Raw genomic sequence first — 14346 nt, 5'->3', positions numbered from 1 at the left:
ATCCTTGATTTAATGAAAAGTTATTTCACTTAATTTACTCTTGTTCTTAAATAATTCAACTTGTTAATACACACTATTCATCGAAAAAAAATCAAATATTTAAGTACATTGTTATCAATTAGTATCTGAGAGCATCTGAGAAAGATGTGTTCCCACTTTGTAAGAAAGATAATATCTAAACATTCTGCTGCAGTTTGATAATGATTTTGACAGAATCAAAACAATACACACAGGCTCTATAGATTTTAGTATTTATTTCTGACAACCTGACACATTAATTTTAAATGCCTATGACAAATTTTTCCCAAGTACTATTTCAAAAAAATTGCATAGGAAATCGTCCATGTGCAGCTCATCAAAGTTTTATAGTGCTAAATATATTTGGAACTTATCATATTTCCTGTTCTTATTTTCCATGGGTGATTACAAACTGTTCTCCCCCAGAACGTTTTAAGAGACTTCTGTATAATTCTGACACAGAGGAAGGAAAATATGCATTTTGATATGTTCACAATATGTTCAGAAACTTATCTTAAACTCTTAGCCAGGCAATATGCTCGAGAATTGAAGTTACCTTTAGTGTTTGTTAGTTCTGATGAGGATTCAGAACTTTAGTCAGAAATTTACAAATTATTTCAGACTTTTGAAGGAGAGAAGGCTAGTTCAGATTGAAGGACAGGAAGTGGAGGTACGTGCTGAGCATATTCATGATTGAAAGGTTGCTCCTGGAAAAGAGAGAACAGAAAGGAAACATATATATCCAACTTTGCAAAATTAGCAGCAGGGATTTTCAATTCTTCTTTTAAAATTTAGTGTTTTATACAGACATCTCCCTATGCCCACTAGGTATAAATCCGATAAGTTAATTCTAGTAATGGAGAAGGACTATGGAGTACTGAGTGAAGTCTTAGAGTTAGATAAAATATTTTAATCTTTAACAAAGTAATATATGCACATAGTAAAGCATCAAATATTTCAGAAGGGCTTATTGTGAAACAAGACACTTCTCTACCCTCTCTTCCTTATAACAGTCTTATGCCCTGGAGGTATTTGCAATCATTTGCTACAACTTACTTTAGTACTAACTTTTTATAACTCTAATTACTATGTTTAATCAGTGATTTGTTTAGTTATCAACTATAGATCATAACAGGTATTGTTGTTTTGATGATTTTTCTCAGCATGCTCCTGCCTCATTTATTTGTTTATATTAACTTGTTCATTTCGCTGCTCAGAATATCTTTGCCTAAAACATCCTGTGTTTCCTCACTTCCCTCTGATCTTGGCTGACAAGTCACCTCCAGGAATAGCTGTGCATCAGAAACAGCTATGCTGCCCTCCCCCAATTTACTCCTCCTGATTGGACTTCCTGGTGCCTGCCAGTATCAATTTGTTGTATTTTTATTTCCTGCCTCTTTCCCTACCTAGTCCGTAAGTTCCACAGTAGACGCCATCTTTTTTATTTATTGGCGTTATCACTAGTGCTTAGAATAGTGGCAGGCACATTGTAGGAATTCATCAAATATTTGTTAAATAAATCAGTAAATAAAGTGCTTAGAATAATGCCAGATGTGCAGAATTATTGATTAATGCTTTCTAATAATAATTATTATAAAATTTAAAAAGTTTATAAACTCAAGAACTGTTTATAACATTATTGCCATAGGCATAGTAGATTCAATACATGTAAGATGGGCTTTAGATAATCAAGCCTACTATTCCTGTGCGCAAATGTTGTTTATTTCTGACATCCAGTAATGTGAGGTGTGTTTTTGAGCATGTTATGTCTTCATCATCGTAACCTTCATGGTAGTGTTATTAGTGGAAACACAGTGAATAAAATGTCTTACTCTTTAGAGTGATACAATGTTACCTAGCCCTGAAAGATAAACAGTACTTAGAAATATGTTACAAAGAAAGCCACTAAGTTTGTTATTGTATTATATATACTTAACAAACTTTTATTTTGGAATTATTTCAGATCTATGGAAAAGTTGCAAGGATAGCACAGAGAGTTCCTTTACACACTTCACCTGGCTTCTCCAAATGATAATAAATTTTACATGCCCATTTGTCAAAAGCAGAAAAACAACATTGGCACAATGCTATTAACTAAAGTACAGACTTGCTTTGGATTTTTCCAGGTTTTTCACTAATCTTTTTCTGCTCCAAGATCCAATCCCGGATGGCATGCTGCATTTAATCGCCAGGTCTCCTTTGTCTCCTCCAAACTATGACATTTTCTCATCCTTTCTTGTTTCTCGTGACCTTGACCATTTTGAAGAGTACTAGTCAGATACTTTTTAGAATTTGTGTTTGATGTTTTCTCATGATTAATCTAGGGTGATGGATTTCTGGGAGGTAATATATTGTATTTAATGCTAAACATGTTAAAGAAGTTATTCACACAGAAGTCCTAGTATAATCGTAAGCTTACTAGAAGACCAAGTACATTTTTAAAATTTCTAATTTCTTGAGTCAATAAATCCTTCTCATGTCAGTCAACAGCACACCAGACTTGGCAATATATTTTTTATTTGAAATATGTTTTATGTCTGAAATTTTGCTTTGGTCCAGGTGTAAGCAGTGGGTAATGTCTTCCAGTTGGCATTGATACTTGCCGATGGTTCTTTGAAAGCAAAAGTTGTTGCTGCTGATCTCTTTCTTTCCCTCCTCCTCTTTCTCTCCTCCCACTCCCTGCCCCCCCTCCTCTCTCCCTACTCTCCCCTCCTTTCTCCTTCTTCTCCTTCTTTATATTAGGCAATTGCTGTAATTTTCATAAACTCCACACAGCCTTAAGATTTAGGGAAACGTTTTTCTTTTTAACTTCCCACGTACTTTCTATATTTAAACAAAACCTTCACTGCAATAACCAGCATTGATAAAGATGATTCTTGTGGCAGTTTATTTGTTCTTTTCCACCCTGGGTGTGTTTTTCTTAAGATTCTATTTTTTAACATGTCGTGTTCTTGAAAATATGTTTTCTTATTCAAGTTATATATTCAGGGCTCCTCCTATTCCCCAGTTGAGGCAGATAACAATAACTATTTGAACTATGCAATCCGTTACAGTGTGTCTGTGTCCTTACCTCCTGATGATGCTGTTATGGCTACCAAGAGTACTTGCATCTTCACTACCACAATTGCTTGCCTAGTGATTCTTACTAATTCTGTAAAAAAATTATAATTCACAAACAAAATGTGTTTAAGATAGTAAGAGTATACATTTTTCAACTGGAATTGTAAGAAAAATCAAGATAAGAAAACAATGTCTTCAAGAAAAGTTTTAGGTGATTTTTAAGAGATTAGGGCTAGAAATTCATAGAGGGACACAAGCAAAATGTGGTCAAGATAAAGCAGATGGTAAAAAACGAGCAATTGTGAACAGTTGATCAGGACTATAAAAAACATGTATTCATGTATTACTATGTTTTTGGTTGTTACATGTTCATAACTTTATTGTATTATGAGCTTTTAATATGGGCCTTTTATTCAAGAGCACTTTCTTGTTATGGTGAAAAACAATTCACCTGAATTTGTTTGTGTATAATATCAAATAATAATTTACTATTAACATAAAAATAAGAATAACAATGAACGCTTATGTAGTACATACCACGATCAGAGACTAAAGTTGAGGGGATAGGATGAACAAATTCCCCAAAGAAGGCAATGTGAGTTTATAATGAGAGGAAAGTCCATATCCACTTCATGGTTCCCAGTTTCATTATTATACCTGTTGGGCACACAGCAACATATAATGCTTGTTGATATAGGTGTATTCTGTGTCAGTGGGGATGGTCTCTCAGAGTATCATGTCCAAGCTGGTACCTCAGTTGCACCTTCAAAAGGCCTTTCGATTGCTCTCTCTCAGCTGGCAACTACTGAGTTTATAGTATGTGATAAGGACAGTGAATCCAGTGGGAATGTGCCCACTGCCACACTCCTTTGCTCTAAAGTGAGAGCCTTGTTACCAGTCCATATTACATAGAATCCTGTGTCTATGGATCAAATACTGTGCACTTTTGGAGAGTGTTCTGGCTGAGGCTCTGCTGGCAGCCATGCACATAATATAATCACATATTGTGTCCAAAATTTCTGAAGCAGTAGTTTTTTCCAGCATCTAGTACACCGTATTACTAGAAACAGGTCATGCCTGGGTCTTTGAAAAAAGTAATAAAATAGATCATCAGTTAGTTATCCTAAGCATGATTTAAATTGTAATCTATGTGCATTTATATATAAATTAGAAAAGATAGTGGGGAATTGTAAAAGAAAATTAAACTTCATCTCATGCTTGTTCTCAGATCCATCTCCTGGATTTCCTTGTTCTGCTCCACATCGGTGGGAACTATATTTCCCCAGCTCCCTGGCTCTCTGTCTTCTTAGAATAGGCAGCCTGGGAAAAGCAGCAAGGAGAATCCAGGATATTTTCTACCCCCTCATTCAGGTAGTGCCTTAGAAGCGTCTGCATCTTCTCTGTGATTCTAGCTCTCTTTAGACAGCCCCTCCCCTTCACAGTCCCCCTGCCCCCACTTCTCTCCTGCTGGTTCTTCTCACTTGACAGCCCTGATTTCTGGGCTCTGATAACATGACTTGGCTCCTCTCTCCCTTTGGGGCAGCAGCAGCTCCTGCTATTGCCTTCTTGAGGAGCCCTCACTGTTTTCTGTTTAGTCACCAACTCCCTGTATTAAATGTCCTCTGTTTGAATACCTAGAGTGGTTTCTGTTTTTCTGACCAATGATTAACACAAATAATTTGCTCATCTCTATTGAAACTAGAACACTGGATGAAAGAAATAGTTTTCAAACAAAATATAATTTAATCAATGTAACTTCAGAAGAGATTGACTCAATACAACAACCTAAAAGAATCAGGCTCCTTAAAGATTTAGCACCACCTCCTGCCCCCAACAAAACAAACCCAAGAACAAAGCCCAAAGTTCATCTATGCTATAATGTCTAGATAATCTTAATGCTATTTAAACTTTTTACAGTGTTTCAAAAATAAAGTCTCCAACTGACTTTTATGGGAAATTTTTGACACTGACACTGAAACCTGACAATGAAAACATCAAAAAGAAAAACATAGACCAAGCTCATTTATGTCATGTGTAAATATCAATGAAAACATTCTAAATAAAATATCATCTAAAAGTTACAGGAGCACATTAAGAAAGTAAAATCTATGACTGTCATTGGGAAACACACTTGCTTACATTTCTTTAATATCAGGAATCTAGAAGAGGCACCATTTATTCCCCTTTATACACAAAAGGAAACTAAACAAATAAAATTATTTTTATTTACTAAGAAAAAAAACCCAGCCAGTATTTATGCCTTCCTCAAGCAGAGATTCCAATTTGAACATTGTTATACAAAATAACCAATTAACAAGCAAGACCATTTGATATTAAATATTATGTTCTACAAGCTCTAACAATAAGTGTTAAAACCTCAGGGTCTTGGGAAAAATAATTTATTTTGCAAATAAATTGCAAATACATTTGTTATGACTACATAAAACAGACAAGGATGGTTAAAGTTTAAATTTTTATATTATTCCCTGTTTAGGACCAGAAAGTTAATAATAATGATAGTCTTGCCACTATTCTCAATTTGACATCTCATCACTGCAGATTCCCTGGCTTCAATTTATAATCCCAAGTGGCAGTGGCATCTCTTCATGCTGTTGCAGAAGGCATTTACTCCCTTCTTTATACTCTAAAGTTCTTTTTCAAAAAGTTGCTAATAAAGAGTACTTGCATTTATAAATCCACTTACAAAGCAATCTATTTGTTAAATACTAGACGGCAAAATTGAGAGCCTAAATAAAACTAAATACTAACCAAAATGGATAGTGAATAGAGATAGATTACATGGATCTTAATAATCACATTGAGATATTAAATTAACACAAAATACTGATATGATTAAAGATAACGTACATAACCATAATATGTCACTTCAGCAGACATTGGAGACAAAGTGGTGAATGAGCATCATCAATTCAAGGAAGAGTTAATATTGGTCAATACACAAGAAAAATGAAAGACTAAAATATTACAGTTCACATATGAAAGAAATCTGATAGAAAATTCCCCAAATTTGACAACTATCCTAAAAATTCATGACATCATCAAGAACAATTTGTTAAACTGAAAGTAATTTTTCTAAACTTTCAAAGATAAAAAACAAATTTTAATCACCTATGCCAAGAGACTGACGTATTTTCTCTACAGAAAAATTGTTACAAAATTTTTGTCATATAAAGAAACTGTCAAAGAAAGGATAGCTAAAAATTGTATGAAAAGTATAACAAAAGTGTTTCAGGCAATTAATCAAAATATTATTTTTCTGGACATTGTGATGTTTGTGGAATTTTTCAGCTTTTAAAATGTGCACTGTTGGTTGTGATTTCTTATTTCCTCTCAAGCGAGTATTAACTTTTATGCCCTTTTATGCATTAGTACTTTTGTATTATTTTTTCTTAAAGAGTACTCACAAAATTAAGTAAGCTTCCGAACTCCAAAACTTATTCTTTCTTCAACCCGTCTCAAATCCTTAGAGAATTTGTGAAAATTTGGTAGTAAGCATTAGATTTTCAAAATCCAGAGAATAAGAGTTCAAATTGTGGGCCAATGTCACCTAGGAATTGAGGGACAAGAGGACGCTGGCAGATGAGTTAAGCTTATATGTTGGAACAGACACAGGCAGTAGTGCTTCCTGGAGACCAATGGTGCTCATTAGAATATTAATATGTCTGGGAATGCCTATGCCAAAGACCGGGTTTAGTGTGTTTATTCCAGCATTTCTCAGAGGTTTTTAGCCAGAGAACCCTTAGTCTTGGTATATATGTGGGCATTTTGAAACATGTTTGGGAAATAGTGGAATAGAATGTTTATCAATAACAAACAGTGAACACAAGGAAGAGATTTTTAGCAGCCAGGAAGCATGAGACTTGAAATATTCATTCAAGAGCATTTCCATGGATCTGTTTTACTGCATGCACAGTCAGTGTGATATTTGGTGCTATTTTCCTCTGGGGAAAAAAGACCAGATACATGCTAAGACTTTTCCATGGGTGGTCTTTAGCTCAAGAATAGCCAAAAAAGTTATCCCTTGTGGGAGTTCAGGGGGATTAAAAATCAGCTTTCACTTTGCTTTTTCAAACCCAAGAACATTGTTAGTAACATTGCTGGTAACTTTCTTGGGCTAGTGTGGAAACTTATCACTCATTGAGAGAAAATAATTTTAAATATGAAGAATACACAATTGAAAGATTAACCTCCATTTCAGGAGAATTATACTTTTCTTGATTTCTGCCTACTTTATTTCATGAGTGTTTGATAAATTCAATTTTACTTTTCAGGTAAAAAGAGTGGACCCATTTTAATTGGAAACATTTTGATTTCTTGTTCATATGACGATTCAGAGAAAGTTTTGTTTTCATAGGAAAGCTAAGGCTATATCTTTGGCCCCATTATTTCTGGCAATCTTCTAATATGCACTTACATCCAAAAGCATGCGGAAAGAAGGGCTTTTAAAGTTTAAGGCATACATTTTTGAAAAACTAAGCATGGCAAGAGAAACAAAATTTTTTTTGTGTGAACAGTTATTTTGATTTTCAAATTGCAAATGTTATTGAAAACTAATTTAGAAATCTTCCTTTCCTTTCCTTTTCTTTCCTGCCTGTGTTTTTTGAGATGATGCATTGGCTCAGGTACTTGGCATGAACATAAACAACATAAGGACAACCAAAAGGAAATTAATCCATCACAGTTCTAATTTCAATTTGCCTATTTTTATCATTCACATTTTTTACCATCTGGAAATTTTTCCATCACTAGCTAAAAATATGATATTCCTTTTCAAATACTTTGGAGTTTTAAAGACAGACACAATTAAATTTTATTATCGTCATGTATGGCATTATTTAGTATGATTAGAGGAATCTGTTAATTTTAATGACGCTTTACATGAATACATAAAATCACCACATACATATATGTATGTGTCAAGATTGATATTTAAATTTATGTGAAATCAAAAAGTCAGGAAAATAGATTATATATAAATATCAAGATACTGGCTTGAGTTATATTCATTTTGCATAAATGTCCTTGCAAAAATTTAAAAAATCAATTTCATATAATATTTTTTATCATGACATATTAAGGAAATTATAGTTATGAATATACATGTAGTTTTAAAACCTGACCTAAGAGATTCAAACTAAATATTTTAAAAATGGTAAGAAAAATTTAATCACATGATTAATTTTAACTAACTAGGTGTTTGAGCTTAACATTTTTATTTGAAACACAGGTAAGCCAATAACCATAGAAGTATTTGAATTGTCTGCATGCTTTTGTGAAAAATGTATACTGTTGTGAGTGTATATGTGTGTGTTTGGTGTGTATATATATATATATATATGGTATGTATTTTATAATTTTATTCAGATATTAAGTTGGTATTGACTCTAGCACTATTAGAGTCTTGGATTTGGGGAGAATCTCTCTTTCTTATAACAATAAGTCTTATGTCACTCTGCCACTTTAAAGAATTTTTATGCAATGAATTGCTTTCATACACCAGAAAAGTAAACGGTGTCATAATTTACTAGCTTGTCTATGCAGATGTGCCCATGTCATCCATTAGTGAGGCAAAGAGTAATTTCTTAATTTAGAAAGAGCATCTCTCTTTCTCTCCCTCTGTCTCTCTGGTCTTTCTCATATTTATCTGTAAGATATTTGTTTCTTCTCATTATCAGTGTAAATGCTAAATACTTCATGCTAATAAAAAGAAATGTTATTTTACAGAGTAGTTTTCCTCACTGCCCTCCTTTGTTTTTCTCAACTTTTATATATGTTTTCTTTGCTATCTCCTTAAGTTTTTTTGTTTTTAGGAAGATTAGCTCTGAACTAACTGCTGCCAATCCTCCTCTTTTTGCTGAGGAAGACTGGCCCTGAACTAACATCCATGCCCATCTTCCTCTACTTCATATGTGGGACGCCTGCCACAGCATGGCTTTTGCCAAGCGGTGCCATGTTGGCACCTGGGATCCGAACTGGCGAACCCTGGGCCAGCGAGAAGCGGAATGTGTGAAACTTAACTGCTGCGCCATCGAGCGGGTCTCCCTAAATATTTTTGATAGGGTAGGAGCAAACTCTTTCTGCATGTGTGTGATGTGCTATTTTCTGATCCCATAAATATTTTCCCTTGTTAGTTTCCATTGCTGCTTCTATCCTTTTTATTTCCACTGTATGTTGGTATTTTGGTGTTTTTTTCTTAATGTATAACATAACCTTTTGGAAAAGAGTTGCATACATTTGTTATAATATGTGTTTATACTTTATAATATTGTTAGGTCTTCTAAAGATTGAGTGATGATGATGATGCTAATAATAACATAATTCCAATTAAAGTAAAAAAGCCACAATCTTTAATAAGCAACAAAGTATCAAGGTTATGCTATTTTTAATTAAAGTTTAAGTAATGTTTATTTTTAATTAAAAATGGCACACCATAATTATATACAAATGTGGATTATGAAGATCAATTTCATGATGATATTAAAATAGCCTTGAAAAACAAGACAGTTTTTTGATATATGTAAAGTGTAAGCCATATAGAGTGCGTACATGTGTGTATTGATATATGTAGTTGGATAGCTACGTGTGTATATATGTGGTATATTCATGTGGATATAAGTGTATTAATTGCCTTAAATTCTATTCCCTTCATTAAAGAGTCAAATCAGCTTTTTTAAGCATACTATTTTTATAAGTATTTCTCACTATGTCCTTTGTTCAGTGATCAATGTATCCCCAAACTGCAACATACCTCATTAAATAAATCTACTAGTGCATAAATTTTTCACATTAATTTTCTAATAATAGGTTTCTTTTCAAGTGCTTTTCTACATCAGAATTCTGTAAACAGGAACAGGCTTACCATGTAGTTCTTTACAAGAAACGCTTTAAAAGCACTACAATATATTGTCTGTTTCCATAAAGCTCACAATGGGAATGAAACGCCTGAGGCAAAGCACGTCTTCTGTGCCTTCAAAAGTGAAACATCGAAGAAAGGCATCATTTGCGTATAAATATACGAAAGTGCTCATAAATAAAATCTTTATTCATTGAGATAAAAATGAAAAAGCATTCTTAAAGGTTTCTTTCAGAAGCAGTATCCTAAAATCACAATACATGGACTATGGATATAAAATAGTTGACAATGCTGTCCTGTGATCTTTGTGTACTCAAAATCCTTGGAGCTTATTTGGTGAATAGTAGAAAAAGAAGAAACTTCTGCACATATGACATTTTATACTCTACATTTTAGTTATGATCAAAGGTAGCACTTTTTTGTTAAATGTTAAAATTAGATGCATCAATTTGGTGAGTTTATGAAAATAATGTAATTTCTATAGAATATATAAGAAAAGAAAAACTACAGATGAGATAACATATCTGAAGAACGTTACTGTACAATAGAAATGAAAAGGCTCTGAGTGATGAAATATCTAATAACTGCCCCTGTGGAGACATGTAGCATGAAATAGACTCAGGACCCTGACCTGCATGACCATGAGTGATAAAATGATTATTGTTTGAAGTCCTTGAGTTTTGAGTTAGTTTGTTATGTAGCACTATTGTGGCAATTGTTAGCTGAAACAGAAATATGGGGTGACAGGAATGAAAAAATGGATACCACTCCCCACCGACATGTCTTAGTAAACAACATAACTGTGTATAACAAATAGCTTGGTTAGATATTGCTAAGTGTCATGGAGAAAAATTAAGCAGAGAAGAGGAATGGGGAGTGTTGGAGATGGAATTTTAAATATAGTAGTCAGGAAAGCCTCACTGAGAAGGGGATTGTAGCAGGTCAGTTTCCCCAAAAAGCAAATTCTGAGAAAGAGATTTATAGGTAGGGTCAATTACCCCTTTCATGATGGTAAGTGAGTGGTAGCTCTAGTTTAAAATGCAACGATGTGTTTGCTGTGGAAGTGTTCTCCTCTTTCAGCTATCCAAGACTTCCAAACTTGCAGAACCAAAAGTCACATCAACAGGAAGTACAAACTCTCCAAAACGGGCCATTTAGGATGCTGTTAAATGAGACCACGCCCACTATCTCCTCTTGGTTCACAGACTCATACACCAATTAGTGACATAGTGTTAGTGGGTCAACGTGCTTTCTGTTGGCTGAAGCTCTGTGAATAGGGAAGGCAAAAATATATGTCAATTCCAGTTAATATGAATTGGTACCCCTTCCAGGGTTGAAGGGGTTCAATGTAGTCAATTTTCCACCAAGCAGCTCTTTGGAATTTGCAATGCTTGATGTCACATTGGGGGCTCAGCTTTGATCTCTTTTGCTGGCATGTTGGACATTTGGCATCAGCAGTAGCTAAATCAGCCTTGGTGAATCAGAGCCCATACTGACAGATCCATGCCTAGCCTCCATCCTGGCCACCGTGGCTACTCTGTTGATGTATCTATTTGCCAATACTCCATATCTGATGATAGTGGCCAGCTACAGACAACTAGTTGAGTTACTCTCTCTACTTGATTGTTGAAGCAAGTTTCTTCTCGGTTCAAAATTTCCTGGGGGATGTTAACATACAATTCAAAGATCTTCTCACTGGTGTCCACTCCCATAAATCCATCCACATGCCTCTTGCCTAGTCCTTCTTAGCTTCAATATTCAAATATTTCTGCTTCTGGGTCCTTGACCAATCAGCTAAGCCATTCATCATTGCTCATATACCTTTATCCATTCTAACACTGGGATACTTCTCTTTCCACACAATGTAGATGAGCAAATATAGTGCCCAAAGCTCTTCCCATTGGGAAGACTTCTCCTCATCAGTATACTTAAGGGGTCTAGAAGTAGGGCTGTAATATAGCTGTAGCCCATTTTCAGAATGCACACACATCCCAAGCTGACCTTTTCACAAAACAAACTCAGATTTTTCCACTTCTGACAGCTGGTCATAACAGACCCCTACTCACGAGGTTGTAGGTCTTGCCTAAGGGAGCAGTACTGGTACAACCACGATAGATTAAATGGACCATGACATACCATAGCTTACTTCTACTCTTGTTTTTCTCAGGCTTGATCATGGATGTACCATACTCCAACTTATGATGAATTGCTCCTGGACATGCCCAGCTTTATGACTTGGTGAGTCTGTCGGATCCTAGCTCTTATTGGACAGTTCATGTGTAGCATCACTTGGTGCCCATGGTTAAGTGTTCTATCAGGTCCCAGTAGCACACTAGGAGCTGTTTCTTAAAAGGTATATAATTCTCTCTGGAAGATGGTATATATTTTTCTCCAGCTTTATTGAGAAATAATTGACATATGTCAGTGTATAAGTTTAATGTGTATAATATGATGGGTTGATTTACATAATTGGTGAAATAATTGCCACAATAGGTCCAGCTAACACCCATCTTCTCAAATAGATACAATGAAGAGAAAGAAAAACAGAAAAAAGGAAAAAATTTTCTCCTTGTGATGAGAACTCATAAAAAATTACTCTCAGCTTTCCTGTGTATCATACAGCAGTGTTAGGTATAGTCATCATGTTGTACATTACAGCCCTAGTACTTATTTATCTTATAACTGGAAGTTTGTGCTTTTTGACCACCTTCCTTCAATTTCCCCTCCCCCCACCCTCCACTTCTGGTAACCACAAGTCTGATCTCTTTTTCTACAAGTTTGTACGTTTGTTTATTTTTAGATCCCACATATATAAGTGAGATCACACAGTGTTGGTCTTTCTCTGGTTTATTTCACTTAGCATAATCCCTTCAAGGCCCATCCATGATGTTGCAAATGGTAGGATTACTTCTTGTTTTATGGCTGAATAATATTGCACTGTATATATATCACAACTTTATCCATTCAGCCATTAATGGACACTTATGTTGTTTCCATGTCTTGGTTATTGTAAATAATGCTGCTATGATCATGGGGGTGCAAAGTTGTTTTCAAGTTACTGTTTCCATTTCCTTTGAATATATTCCCAGAAATGGAATTGCTGCATCTTACGGTAGCTCTATTTTTAATTTTTTGAGGATCCTCCATATTGTTTTCCATAGTAGCTGTACCAATTTACAATCTCAGAAGACGGCATAATTTGTCTCCAGAACCCAAAAGCTTGAGTTATGATTCTCCCATAAACTCCATTCTTTCTATCTTTTTTTCACCATTAACACCTCCAACACCATGAGACACCAGGACAATGAGTCAAACGACAGGTCTCCTTATACTATAGCCTTGACTTGCTGCACAGCCCTTTCTTACTCTGGGCACCACTCAAGGTTGGCAGCTTTCCAAGTGACTCAGCACAAGGGCCAAAGCATTATTCCCTCTGCCTTCAGATCCTAAAGAGGCTTATCTAGTGTTGGCTTCCTTTTTTGGATTGCAAGGTGCAACAATTTGTCTTTTATTTCATATTCGATGTCTGTCAGGTCTCTGACCACTAGAACCCTAAAAATTTTAGTGAAGTGGCAGAAACCTGAATCTTCATGGGTTTTTTTTCCAGTCTTTAGATCACATGTGTCTTACCAAAGCCTCTCATATATTTGTTGCTTCTTGCTTAACTGATCCAATTAATGTGATATTATCAATATCGTGAGCCAATGTGATATTTTTTAGTATATCTGGCTCGCACAGATCCCTTTGGAGTATATTATGACAAAGAGTGGAAGAGTTAACATTGTTTTGGGACAAGATTGTCAAAATCTACTCTCTTCTGTCTCAGGTGACTTGCAACTGTTTCTGATCCTCTTTTCTATAGGGATAGAAAAGAATACATTCTCCAGATGAATGGCCACATACCAAGTACCTGAAACACTGTTATCTGCTCTAGCAAAGAGAACTCCTCTGGCACAGCACTGCAATTGGGGCCACCTACAAAGAGTTGACAGTGGTCCATTGTCATCCTCCAGGATCTGGCAATATGAGACCCCTGCCTGGTGGTGACTCACGCATTGGGCTGGAGGAAGCTTGTTTCAGGTATTGGGCAGGAGGCAATATCTGTGTTATCCTTCTGCCCAGTGCTCTCATTGCTAAAAACCACAGCACAGGCTGTATTAACAACACTCACTTTTTCTTTGCGCTCCTCCTTTCACAAGCAGGGGAAATCCTCTGAAGCCAGTGGCTCTAAGTAGATCACCAAGATTGCCTTCCCTGTTTGATGTGGACCACTTTAGTCTTTGCTCCACAGCAGCCAAAACTAGAGCAATGCTGTCTGCTCGAAGCTCTCTGGTTCAGCAGGCATTTGTCTTCAGCCAAATCGTTGCTTGGGTTTCTGTCTTATTTCCTCCCCA

General features: G+C 35.4%; 1 long non-coding RNA gene across 1 annotated transcript in view; it reads left to right on the top strand.

Moving 5' to 3' along the window:
- LOC139044765 (uncharacterized) overlaps nucleotides 1-13951 on the top strand; it is a 56845-nt gene extending 42894 nt beyond the window's left edge. The window contains exons 6-7 of the long non-coding RNA XR_011501862.1: nucleotides 12120-12190; nucleotides 13815-13951. This is a non-coding gene — a long non-coding RNA (uncharacterized lncRNA). The remainder of the gene's footprint in view (nucleotides 1-12119; nucleotides 12191-13814) is intronic.
- Nucleotides 13952-14346: the final 395 nt, after the last annotated feature.

This window comes from Equus asinus, chromosome 3 (assembly GCF_041296235.1).
Source record: "Equus asinus isolate D_3611 breed Donkey chromosome 3, EquAss-T2T_v2, whole genome shotgun sequence".
NCBI lineage: Eukaryota > Metazoa > Chordata > Mammalia > Perissodactyla > Equidae > Equus > Equus asinus.
This window is presented reverse-complemented; position numbering and strand designations above follow the sequence as displayed.